This window comes from Alosa alosa, chromosome 23 (genome assembly GCF_017589495.1).
Source record: "Alosa alosa isolate M-15738 ecotype Scorff River chromosome 23, AALO_Geno_1.1, whole genome shotgun sequence".
In the NCBI taxonomy this organism is placed as follows: domain Eukaryota; kingdom Metazoa; phylum Chordata; class Actinopteri; order Clupeiformes; family Clupeidae; genus Alosa; species Alosa alosa.
Window position 1 is genome coordinate 1,134,181 of NC_063211.1, and position 24,835 is coordinate 1,159,015.

A 24,835-nucleotide genomic window follows, 5' to 3' on the forward strand; every position below is an offset into this window, starting at 1 on the left:
ACCAACGTTACACCGGTCTGATACAGTTTTACCTATACATGCGTGAGACTGAGACGCCTGTTTATTTGTTTTAAGTGCGTGCAGGGTGTGAGAGGGGAATCGATGTGCTTTGATTCCAGCTTGGTAGTTGTAGTCTGTGAAATTAAAAAGCACGTGCAGTGGCGTCGTTAGACCTGGGCATTCGGGGCTATAGCCCTGGATCCTCTGGGGATAGCCCCGGATCTACTGTATGGGCCGTCAACAACAACAAAAACTCATGAATGAAATAAATAGCCCCGTAGAAGAGACTTTTGTGTTTGTGTCCATTGTGTGCATTAACAGCAGCGCAAGAAAGTGATCTGGGCAGGTTTAGAATCATTTGTTGCAAAATGTTGCAATTTCAATTCTCTTCTACGCTATTAGGCATTGCTGTTTCCTGCTTAGACTAACTAGCCTTAGTGAAATAAGTGTACAGAAGGACAAATGGATATTAGAAGTTTCTTTAGAGAAAAAAAAGGGCAGAGCAGGGACAAGAAGTGGAAACTCACAGTGTCATCATCTCCCGCAACCCAGGAGGACATTTCGATCAGCTCAGTTTCAATATATCGTGATTTGCTATTGAATCACATGCGCAGTAAATATGGTAAACCATATTAAACCATGTTGGGCTTGATTTTGACAGAATGGAACTTTTTCTTTGGGCAAAAGTTTGTGATAGCCTACACAACCCAAATGCATTGCTTTCAAGGCACCCATTAATTGAAGGGGATGACGTCCAAATGTTTATCCCGAGACGAATGCTCACACCTGTGCACTTGACAGAGGTGCATGACGATGTTTATTCTACAGGCTATTTTAATGTCATATTTTGGGTGTTGTATGTGGTGCACTTTGGCAGAAGAGACGTTCTCCTTACACGGTCTTCAAACATCAAAATATTCAGAATGCCGTGACGTGAGTCATTAGTGGGTTTGATCCAGCAAGCCCACTATTGTTCTTCTTAAGTTTTCTTATTATTATTTATTATTCCTGTTCACCCACTTTTTGTACTAACTACTGCTCCTAGACCGTTTGAGCTATCGACGCGGTTCCAACTCCAAAAATTCAGGCCCGAACCGGTGTAGGGAGCTTGTTACTTTCGTGTCGCTGGCCCTTGTCGTTTTCGCGTTATTCCCCTTTTTTTGGTGTTTTGGGCCCCATTGAAATGAATGGCGGAATGTTCAAGGATTCTAATTCCGACAGACATCACAGCTCTAATTGTTTAAGCTTGCACCTGGCAGAGTTCTAAGCCATCTGGCAGAGCTCTAATGGGCTGGGCTGGGCTGTCTGTGTATATGAAGGTGTGTGCATGTAACTTTTGACCCGTATGTCCGATTTTCATAAATGAGGTACCGTTGGAATCCTTGGATGAGGCCGAGTTCCATGCCCCTGATCAAACCCACTCTTGCAGTTCCTCGGAACCGCAATTCTAGTTACAATTGGCCTTCCTTTTCATTCTCAAAGTAGGTTAAAATTGCATGTTCATCAGCCCGATTTTCAAAATCTCATTGGTTTCCAAAGGAGATTTTATTTGTGTCGCCAGCATAGCCTATTGACAATTTATGTTGTAAATAGGCCTACCTTAAGCCTACCTGTAGCTTAGGGAAGCTAACAGCTTTCTATTAGGATCTAGTGTGTTAGTTACAGTTTTGTCATAACTCCCTGATGCATTTTTGCATTTAGAATAGCCAGAGCGTGAACAATATCGGGTGCCTATGGACTAGGCTTGGTGAACCCAGCCTGATCTGCCCGCTATTTATTTTTTTTTGATTTCTTAAAGATTGAGCTTGGTCTGGTGAAAGCCAGACTAGCCATGGACCTCAGTTACACAATGCAAGGGAACATGAATCAGCCTATAGTTGCACACTAACAACAACGGACAACAGCTCTTCAACTTTGGCCCGTTAAAATGTGTATGAACAGTCTAGCGGCGATTTCATCAAGGCCCATTTGGACATGTCAGTTATTTGCACCACTGGTTAGATGTAAAACAGCATTTCTGTTTCAGACTACTGGTACTTAATTTGTGCATTGACAATAAAGTATCACATGAACTAAAGATGACTAAAATCTAAAAAGAAGAAACATTCACAAAAAATCCATCCATCCAAAAATGACCTTTTGTTTTTGATAGCTGTTGAAAACGGCATGGAACTGACAGAGATGTTTTTTGTTTATAAATACATAAAAAAAAAAAAAATAACATGCTGATACCTTTTGCTTTTCCCAAATACAATGTAGCCTACAGGTGTAAGTGACCTTTCATCAGTCCAGTTGCAATGGATGAACTGTGATGAACTGCCCTACTTGTGATTGTTTAGAGATTTTAAAGGTTTTATAACAATGCTACATCTTCTTTGGCTATTCTACAATCTATTCACCTTTTCAGCACCAGTAGGCTACTTTCTGTGCAGCCGCACACACACACTCAGGCATGCCAAACAAGCATACACAAAAGTTTCAAGAGTGGGGGATGGAGTAAAATATGGAGACAAATTGAAGTGTGATTTATTTTCGCGGAACAGATGTACAGGACTGAGCGGCGGTCATATTTTGTACCGCTATGCGGTACATCTAGTTAAAAATTCAATCCAATGACAGCTTCACACTGTGAAAGATTATGTACTTCATTTTATCAGTAAGATTTACAGATGGTCAAATATCCACTTGCACTTGTTTAATTTTTGTTTAAGTTTCTGCCCTAATGCTAAATATAAATGATGATGTACCTACCTTCGTTGACATCAGCCAATCAGAAGAGTCAATTTTGCTGCTTGCTGGGGAGAGTGTGTGTGGCCTGGCCCCTGGTGTGCTGGTGGTGTCCCAGGTCTGTGGGCTCAGTGTGAGCAGCAGGGGTGTGTGTGTGAGCTGCGCCAGACGCATGGTGAACAGGGGTGTGTTAGTGAGCTGCGCCAGACACATGGTGAACAGGGGTGTGTGACCACACACACAATAACACACATACTTCCCTTGAGAGACTGGGGTTTTTGCCTCTGTGTGTGTGTGTGTCTATGTTACTGTACATTACATTTGTGAAAACACAAATAAAAAGGTATACATTTATTAAGAAACAGCTGATCCCAATGCCATGTGGTACCTGCACTGAACTTTGTGTTTCTTTTTGTAGTTTTGAGTGTCGAGTGTGTAGTTGTGAATTGTTTATAGTGGTTCTGTATGACTGTTCCATATAATATGCCAAAGTGAAAGCTCACTCACTGTGACTGTTCTAGAATCTCTGCCAGAGTGGGTGGAATGTTGGGATGACCAGCAGGAGCTGTGGCCACTCCCCCTGATGACCCAGGCCCTGGCTGCAACCACTGGCCTCAGACTCACCTACTACTGCTGGACGAGCTGGACCCAATGACTGCTAGCCACACACTCACTCCACACACACACAAAATCAGCCATTTCAAAATCAGATGAGTTTGTCTGAAGTGGACACACACATCTCATATACTCGGGCCAGACCATAAGCACTTAGCATACTTAGCATGCGGTTTCTTTGTGATGACCCTAATCATGCCATTCCTTGAAACAGTGTCACGTTGACACTAAGCACAATGCCATGTTGATTTATTTGATTGCCTGAATCTATTTGCCTCTGTGGAAAACATTGAACCATGCACTATGCTTCCATGCACTTTGCTTCTTGGCCTTGCTTGACTAGTGTTTTGCTACTATTTGTTCCTCTGATCTGGTGTTTCAGATGTCTGCCTGTTGCAGTGTTTCCCTGAAGATTTTCTGAGTAAGAGGGTCTTCTATGTGAGTCTTGGCCAACTCTTTTTGCAGAATAAAGCTGTTGACAATCGCAATATCATTATGAGGAACGGTGAATGTCTTGTACCACTTTTTTGTTTTGTGATATGAGCCAAGCCAAGTTGTATGGCATCACCTGTAAATCTAGAAAGGTTTACCGCCACCTACTGGAAAATGTTGAACGAGCCCATTTCTGTGCTGTTTTGGTTTCTTCTGGAATTATAAGAAAATGTCCCTATGAGCCTATTTTATTATTAAGCAGATTTAGCCCACTGTAAGAAGCAATAGGAGACTGATTGGGTAAAAAAAAAAAAAACACTACCAGGTCAGCATTGATTGTATTGATTTTTTTTTTTTTAAATCAACAAGACGTGTCATTTTATCATGGACAAAAATCAAGTGCACATCACGTGAACAACATATGCACATCGCAACAATCCAACCAATCACAAAACAGATTCTGCGCGTGAGGCCTGTTTATATATTTCGTATTTGATTAGCAACAGTCTTTTTGTGGAGACCAGTTTTGTAGTTAAATTCAAAGGTACAATGCTGATTGCTGTGATACTGTGGGCGCTACTTTAAATGCTGGCCAGTCTAACGGCTCCTACACACAGTTGCGTTCCGTCAATGCATGCCAGTGGGTGTTCCCGACGGTAGCTATGCAAATGACTTGAAGTAAAACCGTAATTTGATTGGTTGGTGTCGTCTGTCGATTGGCTTGATTGGCCGGTGGTTACTATACCGTCGGGAACACCCACTGGCATGCGTTGACGGAACACCCACTGGCATGCGTTGACGGAACGCAACTGTGTGTAGGAGCCGTTACTGAAGCCTGCTTAATAACTAAGCCAAATCTATTTGCAAATGTAATACCATGAGATAGATCCCCCCCCCCCCATAAATGCACAAATAGGCTGACACCAGACATAATTTCACTGCATTTCTTACTTCCAGTAACTATATGCATGTGACAATAAACTTCCTTGTATCTTGTATCTTGTATATATGACACATTCACCAATGTGCAAAACTCTCCACAAATACAAGCTACCACACCTACAGAGGAATAATGCATTGGCATTAAATACGCAATAACTCCCAAAACATTCATACACATCTTTTAATAGAAACATCAGACTACACACATGGAGAAACATAACTGTTGAAAAACTGGAACACAGAACTTATATCTCAAGGCAAGTCTACATATTCTGTCCGGAATGTTTACACTGGTGACATCGAAGAGTAGAATAACTGTTGCCACACTGAGTGCAAAAATGTGGCCTCTCTCCTGTGTGAATGTGCTGGTGTGTTTTCAGATTCTCCCCTTGAGTGAAGCCACACTACGGCCTCTCTCCTGTGTGAATCCGCTGATGCCTTTCGAGATCTCCCTTGTAAGTAAACCTCTGACTAGTCAGTGCACTGGAATGGCTTTGTTCCTGTGTGAACGCGCTGGTGCTTTTTGAGATAGTACCTATGAGTGAAGCTCTTGCCACACTGATTACAACAGAATGGCCCCTCTCTTGTGTGAATGCGTTGGTGTATTTTGAGATGATCGCAGTGGTACAGCCTTTCTCCAGTGTAAGTGCGCTGATGGACTTTCAGATCGGCTCGGTGCACAAAACTCTTGCCACACTGGGGGCATGAGTAAGGCCTTTCTCCAGTGTGAATGCGCTGGTGCCTTTTGAGATCTTCTTTACAGGTAAACTTCTTAACACAATCAGTGCATTGGAATGGCCTCTCTCCTGTGTGAACCCGCTGGTGTATTTTGAGCTTGCCCCCTCGAGTGAAGCTCTTGCCACACTGATCACAGCGGTACGGCCTCTCTCCTGTGTGAATCCGCTGATGCGCTTTGAGATCGCTAAGTGAAGTGAATCCCCTACCACACAAGGAGCAGGAGTGTGGCCTCTTACCTGTGTGGACATGATGGTGTTTCCTGAGCTGAGACCGGAAGTGGAAGTTTCTACCACACACAGAACAGGAGTGTTTTTTGGATTTCTCTGTCTCTGTATGTGACATGGAGGGGAATGATGGGGTCTCCGATGATGAGAGAGATGATTCTTCTGCCAAAACACACACACACACACACATACATATATATATATATATATATGAGAACACACACGTATGCACAGCACATAAAACGTGTTTTATGTTAACAGTTTTATTACTGTTATCATGCTATATGAGTAGGGGTCGGCGATATGGAATTAGATATTTATGGGATTTTTTGTGTCAACCATATGAATGACAACATGACAATACCATTCAACATGCTCTGAATATCAAGCATGGCCCTAAGCGAGGCCAATGATTTCAAAGTTGACGGAAAAACTACGGCCATTACGATGCTAGAGTTGAAAACGATACATAAATATGAGAGGCCAGACTCTCTTCATGAAGAGAATAAATCTGGTTTTACCAGCTAGTTATTTTGACCAGGGGTCTCAAATGCTACCCTGCAAGCCAAATCCAGTATGGAACGTTGTTTCGTGTGGCCCTTTGATTTATTTACTTTTATAATGACATATGCTCAAATATCACTTTTGTATATAATTCCATGTCAGTTTTGTATATAATCTCATGTCAGAGTGAGTGACTGAAGGGAGAGAGAGAGATCTTACGAGTGTTGGGCTGCTTTCTGTTGCTGTCTGTCTTTTTCTGGCCCAGTGTTCTACAACAGTCCACCAGCACCACGGATACAGTCCTTAACTGGACCAGAGCTTGTTGGTCTGAAGGGGACAGGTCTGTTTTGGAACACAGGACTGGAGCCATGTTGGACTTCTCTTGTCCCTAAAGTTCAAGTGTGAAATGACAAATACAAAAGGCAAACATCAGTGTTAAATTTGATCAGTTTTGAATGTTCCAAAAATGAAATGCATTATTTTTCTACTTGTCATCTGATGATGGTTTAACTGTTTTATTAGTTTTATCGTGTCTGACCTTAATTGACCTCAATAACAGTTTGCAGTTAGCATGTCTGATGATATGGGCTGAGTTTAAAAAAGCCAAGTGGAATTCTGTAGGATTGTAGTTGTCTATTACCCTGGAAATCTCTCTCGCGAGAGCACAATGGAATTGTATCTACTGGATTTTCCAAGCTAGTTGTCTTGAGCGTGTTGTGTGAAATTCCAATCCACTGACTAAAACTATTAAATAATTAAAAGTTAAATAATTTAGACAAAGTGAAAGAATACTTGAAGATGTGTAGCTTTAGTGCAATCTGGACTGCGTCGTGAGCATTAGTTCATGAAGTAAGCATTTTGTATGGCTCTTATACCCGTCAAGTAATCGTCACTTGTTTGTGTGAACTCAGAATAGAACATCAAATTCTTCTTACCCAAATTAGGGTAGACATTGGTAGCTGAGGCTTCATGCTATTTACTTCTTCTGACCTCTAACATTGCTGACCAGTCGCTCCAGGCTTCAAGTCCTTATCGGTCATTCTTGGTGCCAAGCCTACAGTATTTGTTTAGCTTACATTAACCCTGCCCTTTCACACAGCTATTTCACTACACCAGAATTCAAATTCATTAAAACACCAAGTAACATTCTTTTGAGTGGCAGCAAAGGCAGCCAATCAGCGTCAAGTGCTGCATTTCATAATAGGCTTGCCAGTTAAGCCCGAAAGGACGCCAAATAGGCGCAAAACCAGGCATTGAAAATCCCCCACCCTAACATAGCTTTCTGAGCGTGGTTTTTAGGAAGTTTCTAAGGCATTACAGACCCAACCAAAAATTTGTTGTCTATAGACAGGTTTCCTGTTTACCAACAAAACTAGATGCGCAGCCGTGGGGCAGAAGACGCTTGGTGGCCGTCCACAACGTTATAAACTTAATACCTAATAATCGGCTACTGTAAGCTACAATCGGAATTTTTTGGTATAGCCCTGTCGTCTCAATGATAATAACATTTCATTTCAGACTATAATTCAGAGTTTGCCGTTCATTTGCATTATTAACATAACATCGTATTTTGGCATTTTTGGCGAAGACATGCATTCCGTTAGGGATATTGAACATATTGAACATTCTCTAACCATCGTGATTTGGAGTTGGTGCAGTTTTCAGCACAAAAACATATTTTATTCTTTTTATGGAGAGCACTGCTCTAGCTGTTCTGTGGTGCTTTCTGTCTCTTTGTTGCACTCGCATGTTTTCGTGACGTTGCATAGAAATCCATGTATATGTCACATCACAGAACAAGAATAAATAACCCCGTTCAATCATTCAAAGTCAAAGTCAACACCTTTAACTGTATTAGTTTCATGAAGATCCTTTAATCTGGTTGGGAGATTTCACACCAACACTATATTTTCGAGTATAACCTCATGTGAGCTTGGCCTTTGACCTCAAGACCTTAAATACCTAATCAGTTCATCAAGCTCTTATAATGAGTAAATATATCAAGTTTGATAAAGATCCTCTAACCAGCTTGGGAGATATTGCCTAATATCATGATGTTTTAACATATAATTTTGGCCCAGTATGTATTGTATTGTGGTACAGTATTGGCCCAGTATGTATTGTATTGTGATCTGCAGCACCGGAGCGCCACAGGGAACTGTGCTCTCTCCAGTCCTGTTCACCCTGTACACATCTGACTTCTGCTACAACACCGAGTCATGCCACATGCAGAAGTTTTCTGATGATACTGCAATTGTGGGGTGTATCAGGAACGGGCAGGAGGAGGAGTACAGGAGCCTGGTGTAGGACTTTGTGCAATGGTGCAAACTCAATCATCTTCAACTTAACACTTCAAAGACCAAGGAGATGGTGGTGGATTTCCTATCTATCTATCTATCTACACAGTAAACTGGAACTTAAGTTTTACATTCCCTAGCCTATAAAGCTTTAATCATCTGAACCTGAGCTGGACATTTTTTTGCATTTAAATTCTAGCATTATGCTATTTCAATGATGATGGTGGGACAGGCTATTATATGGTTTAGCAATTTGCAAAGTAGTCTAATGTACTGATAAACATTTTATAAATGTTCATATTCATTCATTATGCATCAAGAAGAATGGGTGTATATAGCAGACAGAGCTGTTAACACATTTTTCTCATTTCTCTCCTTGGTTCTGAAAATTCAATAGGAGTGCATGTACTGTAGGCCTACTGTAGCCAGGGCACAGACAGATAGGTCTTTTCAGTTTTCAATAGGCTATTGTCTACACAGAGATCATAGGCTATAAGGCTACATCTTATTGATTAAATTCAAAGCTAATTTTAATAGCCTAGAAATCTAGACGATCTCTAGCGGCAGCAAATATGTTATTGCCTAGTCTGACTTGTCAGGCTACAATTTGAATGTTTATCACAGGGAACTACCACCATTAGCAAGCTGGTGTCTTGCAGATTCACGTGCTGTGCGTGTGGCCACTTAGTGAAATGACGCGTAATGTAGCCTACTGTAAAAAGAGAACGACGTGTGGAGTTGGGTTAGTTAAACAACTACAGTAGCCTATGTCGTCGGCTTATGACAATTTAGAAAAGGTTAAGCTACTATTTAGTCCTTTTTTGGTTTTGGGGTATATAACAATATCTGTTAATTTAACAATCTTAGCAGTAAAATATTTTTAGCCAAGAATCCATTTAATATATGTGAGACCTTAGAGATGAGGAAAAACATTGTTGGGTTTAGTTCTACCTCCGGTAGGGGTATCTCAAAAACAAAAGCCCTTTTTGACCATTTGTTCTAATCATCTCAATCCCGATGCAAATGGAAAAGTACTTGACAAGACTCAAACGGGCCTGTCCCAAGAAGAAAAGGTATTCATTTGAAACTTTAACACACGGGGGGACACTAAACAGTCCAGTAGACTATGATAAACTAGCAAATTACATTACATTACATTTGGCTGATGCTTTTTTATCCAAAGCGACTAACAACATGGTAAACAGTTTAAGTTTTAGAGCAATTCTCAACAATTTTAGGACAATTTAAAAACATTAGAGTACAGTAAGAATAAGTGCATCAGTGAGTGCTGTTTTTAACAGTTACTTGTCAGTTTAAGACGGCTGGTGAGTGCTAGGATCAGTAAGACTTGTTGTAAGTGTTGCTATGAGAGGAGGTGTTCTCTAAAGAGCTGGGTCTTCAGGAGTTTTTTGAAAATGGAGAAGGATGTCCCTGCCCTTGTAGGAACTGGCAGTGTGTTCCACCAACGAGGAACAACAGATGAGAAAAGTTTGGATTGGCTTGAGCGCACCGGGTGGTAGAGCTAGACGCCGCTCGTCTGAGGAGCCGAGCGGTCTGGAGGTAGTGTATGTCTGTATGAGGGCATTCAAGTAGGTGGGAGCAGAACCGAGACTACTTTGTAGGCAAGCCGTTAGAGCCTTGAATTTGATGCGGGCCGCCATAGGTAGCCAGTGTAGCTGGATGAGCAGCGGGGTAACATGTGCCCTTTTGGGTTGGTTGTAGACCAGACGCGCCGCCGCGTTCTGGATCATCTGAAGTGGTTTCACTGCGCAGGCTGGGAGACCTGTCAGGAGGGCATTGCCAGGAGTCGAGTCGTGAGATGACTATTGCCTGAACCAGAAGTTGGGTAGCATCTTGAGTCAAGTAAGTCCTATTTTTCCGTATGTTGTAGAGTGCGAAACGGCATGACCGGGCGACTGAGGCAACATGATCTGAGAAGTTTAGTTGGTTGTCGAGAACAACTCCTAGATTTCTTGCAGTCCTGGTTGGTGAAACAGACAGGGAGTCAAATTTGATGTTGATGTCGTGGTGTATGGTAGGTTTAGCTGGGAGGACCAGCAGTTCAGTCTTTGAGAGGTTCAGCTGGAGGTGGTGTGCCTTCATCCATGTAGCTATGTCTGAGAGGCAATCCGAGATCCGTGCTGAAACCAAGGGGTCGTCAGGTGGAAAGGACAGATAGAGCTGTGTGTCGTCTGCATAGCAGTGCTATGAGAAGCCATGCGAACGGATAATCTGTCCCAAGGAGGTGGTGTAGATAGCAAAGAGAAGGAGGCTCAGCACTGAGCCCTGGGGACCCCTGTGGTGAGATGGTGAGGTGCAGATAGCTGACCAAGCCATGATAATGCTAAACGAAAGCGACCTGTGAGGTTGGATTCAAACCAGGAGAGAGCAGAACCGGAGATTCCCATGTCAGCGAGTATAGAGAGAAGGATACGGTGATTAACCGTGTTAAAGGCAGCCGATAAGTCAAGCAGAATGAGTACTGATGACCGAGAGGTCGCCCTGGCTTCTTTTAAGGCTTCTGTTACAGACAGCAGAGCCGTTTTGGTAGAGTGGCCGCTTTTGAACCCAGACTGATTTGGATCCAGAAGGTTGTTCTGTGAAAGGAAGTCAGAGACCTGTTTGGAGACTGCTTGTTCAATGCCTTTGGATAGGAAAGGCAGGAGTGAGACAGGGCGGTAGTTCTCGACTTGAGCAGGGTTGAGAGAAGCTTTCTTAAGTAACGGTGTTACCCGGGCCATTTTGAACGCTGTTGGAAATGTGCCGGAGGTTAGCGAGGCATTGATCACATGTGTGATAGCTGGAGTGATGGTTGGGCTGATGGACTGAAGTAGGCTCGTAGGTATAGGGTCCAGCGAGCATGTGGTAGGACGGCTGCATGTCAGGAGTCTAGATACTTCACTCTCGGAGAGAGGCGTGAATGCTGAAAAAGATGTTCCAGCAGTCCCTAGAGGTTGTAGGAGGCGGCATCTGAGTCAGATGCGTTGAGTGGGCATGTAGAGAATTGACTGCTGATTGCCGCCACTTTGTTTGTAAAAAATGAGGCGAGGGTATCTGCAGTAAGGCTGGATGGAGGAGGAGGCAGCTGAGGGTTGAGTAGCGATTTGAAGGTTGAGAAAAAGTTTTCGAAAGTGTCTGTAGCCGTTGATTTTGTCATTGTAGAAAGCGTCTTAGCAGCAGTGATGCTGGCTGAGAAGGAGGTCAGGAGTGTCTGGTAGTTTGTGAGGTCATCAGCTAGTTTGGATTTGTGCCATTTCCTCTCCGCGGCTCTGAGTTTGGTGCGCTGCGATCGGAGGGTATCATTTAGCCATGGATGAGAGTGTTTGGATTGAGCTGGCCTTGTGGTAAGAGGGCACAGCTCGTCTAGACACGAGGTCAGTGTGGAGCAGAGCGAGTCTGTGGCCTCATTAACCTCCAGAGAGGAGAAGGTGTTGAGTGGAGGTAAACCGGAGGCAACCACAGAGGAGAAGTGCGTTGGAGACAGGTTCCGGATGTTGCGGCGGAACGTGACCATCGGCTGAGGAGCCGGAGGCTGTTCTGTCAGGCTGACGTTGAACTGGATGAAGAAGTGGTCAGAAAGATGGAGAGGCGTCACCATGAGGGTGTCTGTGCTGCAGTTCCGAGTGAAGATCAAGTCAAGCTCTTTGCCAGCTTTGTGAGTCGGTGGGCTTTGAACCAGTTTGAGGTCAAAGGAGTGGATCAGGGCCAAAAAGTCCACTGAGCCTGGGGCATCTAAGTGGATGTTCATATCACTGAGAACAAGAAGCGGACAGTATTAAGCTACTTTGTTTACAATAAATGCTTTTCATTCAGACTTATGTGCACATTTATTTATTTGAGTGTTTTTCATGATTGTGTTGCTATATCTTTTCCCTGTTTGCTTTGATTGATAACTGAGGTGATTAAAAGAAAGTTTAAAATAAAAGTGTTTAAATTGAACTTTTTTCCCTTCTGGTCCTTATCTGAAATAGATTTAAAAAAAAAAATATTTCAATAATTCATTGATTCATTATATTCAATAATTATCGATATCGACTGATATGAAATACTTATATCGTGATACAGTTTTCAGCCATATCGCCCAGCCCTAGCTACATGTAGCCTCTAGCTAAACGGCTGAAAATAAATTGTTACATTGTATTGCACGCACAGAAAGACCATGCAATGCATGAATTGGTGATTAAATTGGATTAAAGCAGCAATGTAGTCTAGTGTGCAAGGGCATTGCATCAACATTAAAATGACCAACACAGTACATATGCATGAATTGGTGACCGGGTTAAAGCAGCAATGTAGTCTATTGCAGCGTTTCTCAAACTATGGGCCGCGGACCGGCACCGGTCCGCAACCTTGAGACTGCTGGTCCGCGGAGCCGTGGAGTGAAATTAGGCCCGGTGCTTCATGTGATAATTTGCTGCGCAATTGATCAAGGAACCGCGGACCAACAGAAAAAGAAAACAAACGTTTCTGCATTCAGGAGGAAATACTTGCTAATTCGATGTCATTAGACATAGAGCAGTACAATTAAGTAGTGGTATGAGCGTTCATTCAATGCATGCGTGCGCGCGAGAGAAACCGAAACTACCCAATAACGTTGGTAGCAAAGCTCCGCTTCAACCTGTCGGAAGGCTGTTTATTTATTTAACGGCATTTAATAGTGGATTCTTGCCATTTCTGGCATTTAATAGTGGATTCTTGCAATTTCCATATACAGTAAACAGAGCAGAGACTGTATAATACACTGTCTAGCATTGAGTAGGCCTCTGAGTATAGTCAAATTTGAATATAACCTAGCCAAAAGATATTGTAGCCTTATTAGTCTTCCTATTAAAGATCTCCAGAGATCTGCTCCGCCGTTTACCATTGAAGGTACAAAAAAAAATACGTCACCTCAGCTATGGGCGCAGCCATGTTTGTCGTAAGGTCGTACGTCCACCTCGGGGTACCCTCAAGGCACTCGAGGTAAAGGGGCGCGCGGCTCTGCGGAAATGCCGCAAGAAAGCTGGGTAATTTACACTTTCCAACTCGGGTGACGTATTTACAAGTCTAATAGAAAGGGCCATAACTTGCAATGCAACTTGCCATTGGTAGTTAGCTTCAATTAACAAACGGATCTCCTTATATGGGCAAAGATGGCCGTTTTGGTTCTTTTTGTAGGCGAACTTCAGAGGTCTATACTGTAGGCAGGTCTGCTGCCTGTGCTGAAGCCACGCCCATCAGGGCTAAGGTGCTGCCCTTCTTAAACTGTCCTACATGCAGTATTTGTTCTATTCATTAAACAATTGGCTATATGCTAAAAGGCATTCAGAACATGCCCTGATGAAGACATTGTGTCGAAATGCGTAGGCTTGTAGCCAGAGTTTAATAAAGGCTTTTTAACTTTAGTAAGGAGTACCTCAAAAGTTGTTTTTTCTTTTCATGGCATTCAGAACATGTTTGATGATGGTGGAGGTCATTGTTCAATGTTTATAACAATACCAGTGGTATTAAATGGTTCCTAGAGTGTTGATGATTGTACATATTGTGAATGTGGACAATACAGTATGATATTTGAATGCTAAAAGCTGCAACTGGTGAATAAACTCTTATGAGAGGTGTATAACTGTATTTCTGAAATGTCAGAGGTGGATAAACTGTGTTTAGCCTCCACTACAGCCCTGATCACAGATGAACGCCAACACAGACAAACACATTTCTGACCTGGAATGCCCATTCCACTGTTCTCTACACCAGGGGTCCTTTTATGTACCATGGACCGGTTTGATTCCCATTTTTTTTTCACAGACCGGTGGGGGGGGTGGTCCATGTTCCGTGTTGGGCATGCATTACTTGAAAAGAACTAGCTCCAGTTATGTATGAACAGTGAAGGTAACAAACTCTTAAAAATGTGAAAAACGTGAACTTGAAGAAGTGAAAATTGAAAAATATGAACTATGAAAATTGAACAACTTGAAGCTACATCTATCATGTGTGAACATGCTTAACAAAATATGGTAACAAAACATGGGAACTAAACGCATTATTTAATATAATCAGTGGAGCCCTGTGCTTGTTTCCCCCTGCAACAAGAAGGTTCCATCTGGGGGTGATGGAAGACAGTGACACCCTCTCTCAGTCTCTCCCAAAACCCCCACTACTGTTTGGAACATATCAAATACACCCCGATCCACTCGTGTCGCATTCCACAAATCAAGCTTGGCTTTTAAATGCAGCAACTTTATCTGCCAGTTTAAAGACAGTCGTTATTCTCCCCTGCAGTGACAGGTAGAGGTCATTAAGCAACCCGAATATGTCACACAGGTAAGCGAAGTTTTGACACCCAGCCCTCATCACTAAAATATGCAGCTAACGGTGACTTTTTTTTCTGTAATAAATCTCTGCAGCGTCTCTCGCAACTCAAACACTCTGGCCAGTGACCTGCAACCAACCAACTTGGATAGCGCATCACGGTGACCCATTCACCCTCTCTAACAACTGTGCCTCAATATCCTCTGACATCATCAATTGCCTATGGACAGTGCTTGCAGAAAGCGGTACCTGAGCTATTTTTTTAGCTGCAGCCTCCCCAAGGAGTTCATTGCACATGTCTAGCAGCAGGCAGAATTAACTCTTCCCCAATAGTAAAGGGCTTCTTAGCTTTAGCAATCCGACTAGCCACTATGAGGCTTTTAGCGCAGCCACGCTCACCGCATGTGGTTGCTTTAATGACTAGTTTTTTGTCCTTCTTGCTTGCGTTTCTTACGGCCAAAGAACTCAAGGAGTTTGTCTTTCAGTGTAGGATGCTTGGACTCTAGATGTCGAATTATCTTTGATGGTTTCATTGCTTCGTTTGACAACTTATCGCCAAATACCACACATAAAGGACTTGGTGCATGCGAGTCACCGGTCTCTGCGAAACCATATTTTAAATATGACTCGTCATATTTCGTATTGAATGACACCTTCTTTTTCTTTGAGGTATCTGGCTCACCATCGTCAGTGGGTATTATTGCGAATGTGACATTATTGCGAATTAAATTGAGTTTATTTAGTTTGCATGCATTTTTTTTTAAACTCTTGTTGTAGGCTACGGCCCGGTTAGGAATGTCCTGCGGCCCGGTACCGGGCCGCGCCCCGGTGGTTGGGGACCGCTGCTCTACACCTTTACACTTCCCTAACACACACACACACACACTCTCTCTCACATACACACATGAAGTGTATGAACGCTATGCACACAAATCTGTCTGCCACACTGTTCTTATCGGTCACCTCTCTGATAGCATATCTGTATTTTCCACATCCAGTGTGAAGTACCTGTCCCTCGAGGCGTATGCAGATTACACTATATTTTGGTCTTCCACGATGGTCTTTTACGATTGACCATGTCAGACTAGGTGATCATAGAAACATAAATTATTGCTGCGTCTTGGTTGAGAGATTGTGCCACATTCCAAGATCATGTAGCCTATGGTAACCTACTTGTGGCTTGTCGTCACACTGTCAGTGTCAATACGAGACTCTAGACTTCTAGACTAGCTAGACTAATGGCCTCATTACACCAAAAAACTTTGAAAAGATTTGGGAAAGACTTGACAGATTAAATACCAGTTAAATACCAAAGATGGAGTCCACAGATCTTCTTCGCGGCAAAGTTGATTCTAACCTAGGCTACGTTATTTGTTTTGGTAGCCTATCCCATGTAGGCAAAGCGCTTTTTTTCTTCCGAATGTTTTCTTTTAATAATTCTTCCAATTATAGTTTCAATAATTGGTCCATAAACTGTGGCTTTTGAGTTGCAGGCTACTTACTAGGCTAAAGAATAATTTAAATAAAGCATGGATTCTAGATGGCGCCACTCAACTATAGGCCAACTGTTGTTAGAGTTCATCCCAGGGAGACTCGTGCATACTCAGAAAGACTAACTACTATGATAATAAACTAAACAACTTGACGGAAGAACTGCACTCGATACACACGTTGTGGGAAGTTCAGCAAAAGAGAACGTTTTATTGTTGCGCACAGTTTTATACTTACGCATCACGTGCCCTTCTCATCTGTGAGAATGGACCTCACATCATCAGGGTTACTTCTGCCATCCATTTGGCCTTCAGTAAGAACCTCAAAGAAGTGGATTGAGCAGCGAGTGACGAGGCCAGAGATGGTAGCTGTACTGCTCTTGTGGAAGAAAGACTTGGCATCAAGTCTTTGAGCATCTTCCCAGGTCGTCTTTCAAGATTTCTCAGCATTGTCTCTTTTTCTTCAGCATCAACACAACAACATGTTACATTTATTTAGCGCTTTTCTCAATGCTCAAAGCGCTTCACAGGGAAGGGGGGACCTCACTAACCACCACCAATGGTAGTGAGCTGAGCATCAAAAAATGCCAGGGCGACGAGTTCTTCTGACGGGTACCACAAATGTCGTCCAATGCTCTTCAATGCAGCATCTGCAATGGTTTTATTCGGATACCAATACAGCATGTATTGTGTGTGTGTCAATATTGTGAAAAAGTGTGCCACCCCTAAATGTGCAGCAATTGACTCCATTTTTGGTACAGATGCTTACAATGCTAATTGGAACAAGACAAAACGCGATCTGGCAAAATTTGGTGAAAATTAATTTTGTGAACCACCCTACTGTGCGCTCATGGCCTACGCCCACTAGTGTCCATGATGTCCGGAGTTTCTTGGGGTTAGCCTCGTATTATAGGCGATTTGTGGCTAATTTTGCATCTATAGCGCAACCCCTCCATAGATTGACTGAAAAAAAAGTCCCTTTTCATTGGACAAATGACTGTCAGCAGGCTTTTGAGATCTTGAAGCATAATCTAATCACGGCCCCAATTCTGGTATATCCAGATATAGCCAAGCCATTTATCTTAGATACGGACGCCTCTGACCATGGCATTGGGGCAGTGCTATCACAAATCCATGGTGACCAGGAGCGAGTTGTTGCTTATGGCTCTCAGGCCCTGTCTCAGGCTCAGCGTAACTACGCCGCTACTAGAAAAGAACTCTTAGCTGTTGCTTATGGCTCTCAGGCTCAGCGTGAACACACGCTACTAGAAAAGAACTCTTAGCTGTTGCTTATGGCTCTCAGGCTCAGCGTAACTACGCCGCTACTAGAAAAGAACTCTTAGCTGTTGCTTATGGCTCTCAGGCTCAGCGTAACTACGCCGCTACTAGAAAAGAACTCTTAGCTGTTGCTTATGGCTCTCAGGCTCGTTTTAACTACGCTAGCTACTAGAAAAGAACTCTTAGCTGTTGCTTATGGCTCTCAGGCTCAGCGCCCACGCTACTAGAAAAGAACTCTTAGCTGTTGCTTATGGCTCAGGCTCAGTTTTAACCACGCCGCTACTAGAAAAGAACTCTTAGCTGTTGCTTATGGCTCTCAGGCTCAGCGTAACTACGCCGCTACTAGAAAACAACTCTTAGCTGTTGCTTATGGCTCTCAGGCTCAGCGTAACTACGCCGCTACTAGAAAAGAACTCTTAGCTGTTGCTTATGGCTCTCAGGCTCAGCGTAACTACGCCGCTACTAGAAAAGAACTCTTAGCTGTTGCTTATGGCTCTCAGGCCCTGTCTCAGGCGTAACTACGCCGCTACTAGAAAACAACTCTTAGCTGTTGCTTATGGCTCTCAGGCTCAGCGTAACTACGCCGCTACTAGAAAAGAACTCTTAGCTGTTGCTTATGGCTCTCAGGCTCAGCGTAACTACGCTACTAGAAAAAAAAACTCTTAGCTGTTGCTTATGGCTCTCAGGCTCAGCGTAACTCACGCTACAAGAAAAGAACTCTTAGCTGTTGCTTATGGCTCTCAGGCTCAGCGTAACTACGCCGCTACTAGAAAAGAACTCTTAGCTGTTGCTTATGGCTCTCAGGCCCTGTCTCTGAACTCAGGCTACTAGAAAAAAGAACTCTTAGCTGTTGCTTATGGCTCTCAGGCTCAGCATTAACACGCCGCTACTAGAAAAGAACTCTTAGCTGTTGCTTATGGCTTTCAGGCTCAAGCAACCACGCCGCTTACTAGAAAAAAGAACTCTTAGCTGTTGCTTATGGCTCTCAGGCTCAGAAGCCACGCCCGCTACTAGAAAAGAACTCTTAGCTGTTGCTTATGGCTCTCAGGCTCAAGCGTGAATCACGCCGCTACTAGAAAACAACTCTTAGCTGTTGCTTATGGCTCTCAGGCTCAAGCGAATCCACGCTACTAGAAAACAACTCTTAGCTGTTGCTTATGGCTCTCAGGCTCAGCGTAACCACGCCGCTTACTAGAAAAAGAACTCTTTAGCTGTTGCTTATGGCTCTCTCAGGCTCAGCTTTAACTACCGCTACTAGAAAAGAACTCTTAGCTGTTGCTTATGGCTCTCAGGCTCAGCCGTGAACTACGCGGGCTACTAGAAAAGAACTCTTAGCTGTTGCTTATGGCTCTCAGGCTCTGTCTCAGGCGTAATTCACGCTACTAGAAAACAACTCTTAGCTGTTGCTTATGGCTCTCAGGCTCAGCGTGCACCACGCTCGCTACTAGAAAAGAACTCTTAGCTGTTGCTTATGGCTCTCAGGCTCAGCGTAACCACGTGGCTACTAGAAAAAACTCTTAGCTGTTGCTTATGGCTCTCAGGCTCAGCTGCGAACCACGCCAGCTACTAGAAAAGAACTCTTAGCTGTTGCTTATGGTCTCAGGCTCAGCTGTAACTACGCCGCTACTAGAAAAGAACTCTTAGCTGTTGCTTATGGCTCTCAGGCCCTGTCTCAGGCGTAACTACGCCGCTACTAGAAAATAACTCTTAGCTGTTGCTTATGGCTCTCAGGCCCTGTCTCAGGCGTAACTACGCCGCTACTAGAAAACAACTCTTAGCTGTTGCTTATGGCTTTCAGGCTCAGCGTAAACCACGCCGCTTACTAGAAAAGAACTCTTAGCTGTTGCTTATGGCTCTCAGGCTCAGCGTGAATCCACGCCGCTACTAGAAAAGAACTCTTAGCTGTTGCTTATGGCTTCTCAGGGCTCAGCTGAACCACGGGCTACTAGAAAAGAACTCTTAGCTGTTGCTTATGGCTCTCAGGCTCAGCGTGATCACGCCGCTACTAGAAAAGAACTCTTAGCTGTTGCTTATGGCTCAGGCCCTGTCTCAGGCGAACCACGCTAGCTACTAAAAAAGAACTCTTTAGCTGTTGCTTATGGCTCTCAGGCCTGTCTCAGGCGAATCCACGCTTCGCTACTAGAAAACAACTCTTAGCTGTTGCTTATGGCTCTCAGGCTCAGCGTAACTACGCCGCTACTAGAAAAGAACTCTTAGCTGTTGCTTATGGCTCTCAGGCTCAGCGTAACTACGCCGCTACTAGAAAAGAACTCTTAGCTGTTGCTTATGGCTCTCAGGCTCAGCGTAACTACGCCGCTACTAGAAAAGAACTCTTTAGCTGTTGCTTATGGCTCTCAGGCTCAGCTTAACCACGCCGCTACTAGAAAGAACTCTTAGCTGTTGCTTATGGCTCTCAGGCTCAGCGTAACTCACGCCCGCTACTAGAAAAGAACTCTTAGCTGTTGCTTATGGCTCTCAGGCCCAGCTTAATCCACGCCGGGCTTACCAGAAAAGAACTCTTAGCTGTTGCTTATGGCTCTCAGGCCCAGCTGAATCACGCCGCTACTAGAAAAGAATTTTTAGCTGTTGCTTATGGCTCTCAGGCTCAGCGTAATTACGCCGCTTACTAGAAAAGAACTCTTAGCTGTTGCTTATGGCTCAGGCCCAGCCGAACCACGCCGCCTACTAGAAAACAACTCTTAGCTGTTGCTTATGGCTTCAGGCTCAGCTGCACCACCACGCTACTAGAAAACAACTCTTAGCTGTTGCTTATGGCTCTCAGGCCCAGCGTAACTACGCCGCTACTAGTAAACAACTCTTAGCTGTTGTTTACTTCACCAGACATTTTCATCACTATCTACTGGGGCATGAATCTGTATTAAGGACAGATCACAGCTCCCTCTAGTGGCTACAGAGTCTCAAAGAGCCTGAGGGACAGATCACAGCTCCCTCTAGTGGCTACACAATTTCAAAGAGCCTGAGGGGCAGATCACAGCTCCCTCTAGTGGCTACACAATTTCAAAGAGCCTGAGGGGCAGATCACAGCTCCCTCTAGTGGCTACACAGTTTCAAAGAGCCTGAGGGGCAGATCACAGCTCCCTCTAGTGGCTACACAATTTCAAAGAGCCTGAGGGGCAGATCACAGCTCCCTCTAGTGGCTACAGAGTTTCAAAGAGCCTGAGGGGCAGATCACAGCTCCCTCTAGTGGCTACACAATTTCAAAGAGCCTGAGGGGCAGATCACAGCTCCCTCTAGTGGCTACAGAGTTTCAAAGAGCCTGAGGGGCAGATCACAGCTCCCTCTAGTGGCTACACAATTTCAAAGAGCCTGAGGGGCAGGTCGCCCGATGGCTAGAGCAGTTGTCGTCATTCCGCTATACTATCCAGCACAGACCGGGGAAACGTCAGAGCAATGCTGATGCGCCATCTCGTTGTTTGGGGGACCGCGAGGTTGGTGAAGTCAGTGTGAGTGACCCTGAACCTGGTTTTGATTTACCTGCTAGACAGCGAAATGACCCAATTTACAACAAGTGATTTCTGGTAAGGAAAGAGGGGATCTATGTGCACCGACTGAATGGGCTGCCTGCCCCCAGTTAAAGGTTTACATGGCTCTTTGGGATAGGCTTCGGTTATGTGGGGGTGTACTGGCACTTATGGAGGAGGGTAATGCTAGTTGTGCTGTTATACCAGAGTCTATGGTCCCTGTAGTACTGCAAAGTCTACACAACAACAAAACTGGGGGTCATTTGGGGACCGAGAAGCTGATGGATAGAGTTCGGAGTTCGGACGCTTTTTCTGGCCTGGGTGGGGACCGAGAAGCTGATGGATAGAGTTCGGACGCTTTTTCTGGCCTGGGTGGGCAGAGGGTGTAGAGTCCTGGTGCAAAACTCGTCCTGACTGCTTCGAGTAAAATCTGTGGACCAGCGCCTAGGGCACCGTTGCAAAACTCGTCCTGACTGCTTTGAGTAAAATCTGTGGACCAGCGCCTAGGGCACCGTTGCAAACCTCGTCCTGACTGCTTTGAGTAAAATCTGTGGACCAGCGCCTAGGGCACCGTTGCAAAAACCTCGTCCTGACTGCTTTGAGTAAAATCTGTGGACCAGCGCCTAGGGCACCGTTGCAAACCTCTCAGACCTCTAGACCCTTTGAAAGGGTTGCTATGGATATATTGGGGCCTTTACCACAGTCAGATAAAGGCAATGTTTATATAGTGGCCATTGCTGATTACTTCACAAAGTGGGCTGAGGTTTTTCCTATGCCAAATCAGGAGGCTAAAACCGTTGCAGAGATATTTGTCACAGAGTTTGTGCTGCGATACGGAGCACCACGCCCCTTTATACACAGATCAAAGGAGACATGTTGAATCCCATCTCTTTCAGCAGGCATGCTCCCTACTTGACATACATAAAACCAGAACCGGCCTGTATCAGCCCAGTTCAGACGGGCTTGTAGAGAGGCTCAATCGCACTTTGACCACGATGCTGTCAAATTTTGTAAACTCAAACCAATCTGATTGGGATGTGATCTTACCATATGTTATGATGGCTTACCGTAGCAGCATTCAGTCTAGCACCACATTTACACCACACGAAGCTGTTTTTGGGCGCCAGATTGTGTTGCCAGTTGATTTATTGTGGGACTGGGATGAGCGTTATGAAGGGTTGAATGAGTATGTGCATCATATTGTGATAACCTGCGAGTTGTGTGTGATAATTGTGTTCTGTTACTGGTCAGTTCTTAAATTGTTGTGTGCCTTTTAGGGGATTTGGGGGGTGGAGTTTAGAGTGTGCGAAGCCAGGTGGTGTGTGGGTTCGGAGAGAGTTGGTTGTGAATGCCTTGTTGCATGCGTGAGTTGTGGCTAAAACAGCAACTCGCTTGGTTATACAGAGTTTACTTGACTTCAATAAAGTACGGGAAGTTTCCCTCGAATGTGACAAGAGTGTCCGGAGTATCACAATATGAAACAAAAACTGTGTTCAGTGGCACCAACAAGCAGCATCAGGAAGCCAGAAAGGGTTTTATGATTTAAAAATTTCACATCAGTATTATGAGCCTGGGGAGAAAGTGTGGGTGCGGGATCAGAGAAGGAGGAGAGGGCAATGTCCAAAGCTTAAGAAAAAGTTTAGTGGGCCTTACTTAGTTTTGGAGAGGCTCTCTGATGTTCTATACCGGCTTAGAGGAAGTACTGGGGAATCAGTCGTGCACTTTAACCGAATGAATCCCTGTTATGATCATCAAAGTTTAGTCCCGCTCCAGGAAAATGCCTGGGAGAAGGGACAGTCTGCCAGATGTCCACCCAGGAAGAGCGGACAGCGACGGGGGAAAAGATCAGTAGCGCCTTCTCTGCTACCACCCGTGTTGGTCCTGCCGACACCTGCTGACACTTCAGGGGCCCCATATGCGGTGGAAGACCTGGGACAGTTGGACTGGTGTGACCCTCACAGGGGAAGATCATCCAACGCCTGTAGTAGTGCAGGAGGGAGGACGACACCAGCCCAGACAACAGAACCAGTCAGCGCAGGAGGTGGGACGGCCCGAGCCACCTGCACAGGCTTCCACTTCGACAGCCACGGTTCCATCTTCACCGCAGCGACAGCGGGGGGCCGAGCCGGTGGCGTTGGTTGGGGGACCCGGGCCACCTGCACGGGACCCTGCTGAATCAGCTGGGGGTCCTCTACCAGGGCGACAGCAGGAGGCTGAGCCTGTGACGGTGACTGGGAGACCCAGGATCCTGCCTCACTGGGTCTTTGACAATTCCGGCCCCAGAGACATCGGCAACATCCCAACTGGTTTAAAGACTTTGATGTGGCTGTGCAGAATATCGGATGCGAGGGCGCCATCGTCTTCAAAGGGTGTAGTGAAGTGAATGGCGTTTACTGGCCACAATGGCTACACCAACACAATGTGGATTAATTGCAGTAGGCTGCAGGTGAGGTGGGACACCTGTGGCTTGTTGGGAGCATGTGATTGTTGCTGGAAAGGGGGAGATAAAAGAGAGGCTGAATTTGGACACGAAGAGACTCTCGGCGTGTTGATTAGTGCGGCCGGACGGGGCACTCCGCAGCACACCAGACATTGTGGATTACTTGCGAACACTGTGGATTTCTTGTGGACTCTGGATTATCTCTGGACACTTACGGTCAGTCTCATAACGCTCCAGGCTGGAGCTGCTGTACAGACTAAACCAGTGCTTTCTCAAAGCCGGTCATAGGACCCTGTGATCTAGCTCAGTCTACTGATCGCCTTGTTATTGCAGTCTATTGTAGCCTATTGTGTGTGTTTGTGCGTGTGTGCGCTTTGAGTTTAGCCCCCGGCCGCGGTTAATGGCCAGTCCCTTCCCCTAGTTTAACTCGCCATAGAGAGGGCTAGTTTAAGCGGGTTGTATGAATGTGGGGTGGCTGTGTGTGGGAGGTAGTGGTGTATTAATTAATTCTTGTTAATAAACTGTGAAAAGTAAATCCCGAGTTGTGTGTGTGTTTAACTCCTCCTCCGACTACCAATAACATAATTACAATATCATTGGCTCTTACCCACCAGCATTCTTAACCACAAATAAAGGTTATTTATAGTACAATTGAGGTAGCCTCGGCCTGCCTACGTACTTCCGCTCGATAGTGTTAAATTCGTCAGACGAGACGAGAGGAAATATGTTCGTCAACGACCTTTTTTTTCATGACTAAGACGAGACAATGACTTAGATGGCAGTAATGTCTTGAAACACTGACTAAGACTATCTTAAGATGCATTATTGTTGACGAAAAAAAAGACGACTAAAATGTTTTGCATGAAATAAAAAAACTAAGCTAAAATCTCTTTATTTTCGTCTACAAAATGAGAAGACAGAATATCTAGCTGTTACATTTTCAAAATATTCTGAATGAGTTCATAATGCAACAGCTTTCCTGTAGGCTAGTCTACGTGCTGTTGCTGCAACCCTGTGGCCGCAACACCTAAACTACATGGAACAAGAACACTGGAGATTTCTGCCAGAGTTAGCAAGCTAACTACCTAAGCTTTATGCCACAATGCTACATACCCAGAAGTGGAAGTTTTCTCTCTTCATACAAATTAACATCCCAGAATGTCCCATACGAAAATGTTCATCATGTAATGTCAACTATTGAACTAGTTAGACTGATGATGCAAAGTTTGCTAGCAAGTAAGCTAATATGGAAAGTTCGCTAGCAAGCTAGCTATGACTAAGATGGAGAGTCTGTTTGGGGAATGTGTTGTGTTTGGGCGCATATCGCCATCTAGCGAGGTGGGCCTACGACAGTGTTTCTCAAACTTTTTCAGTTTCA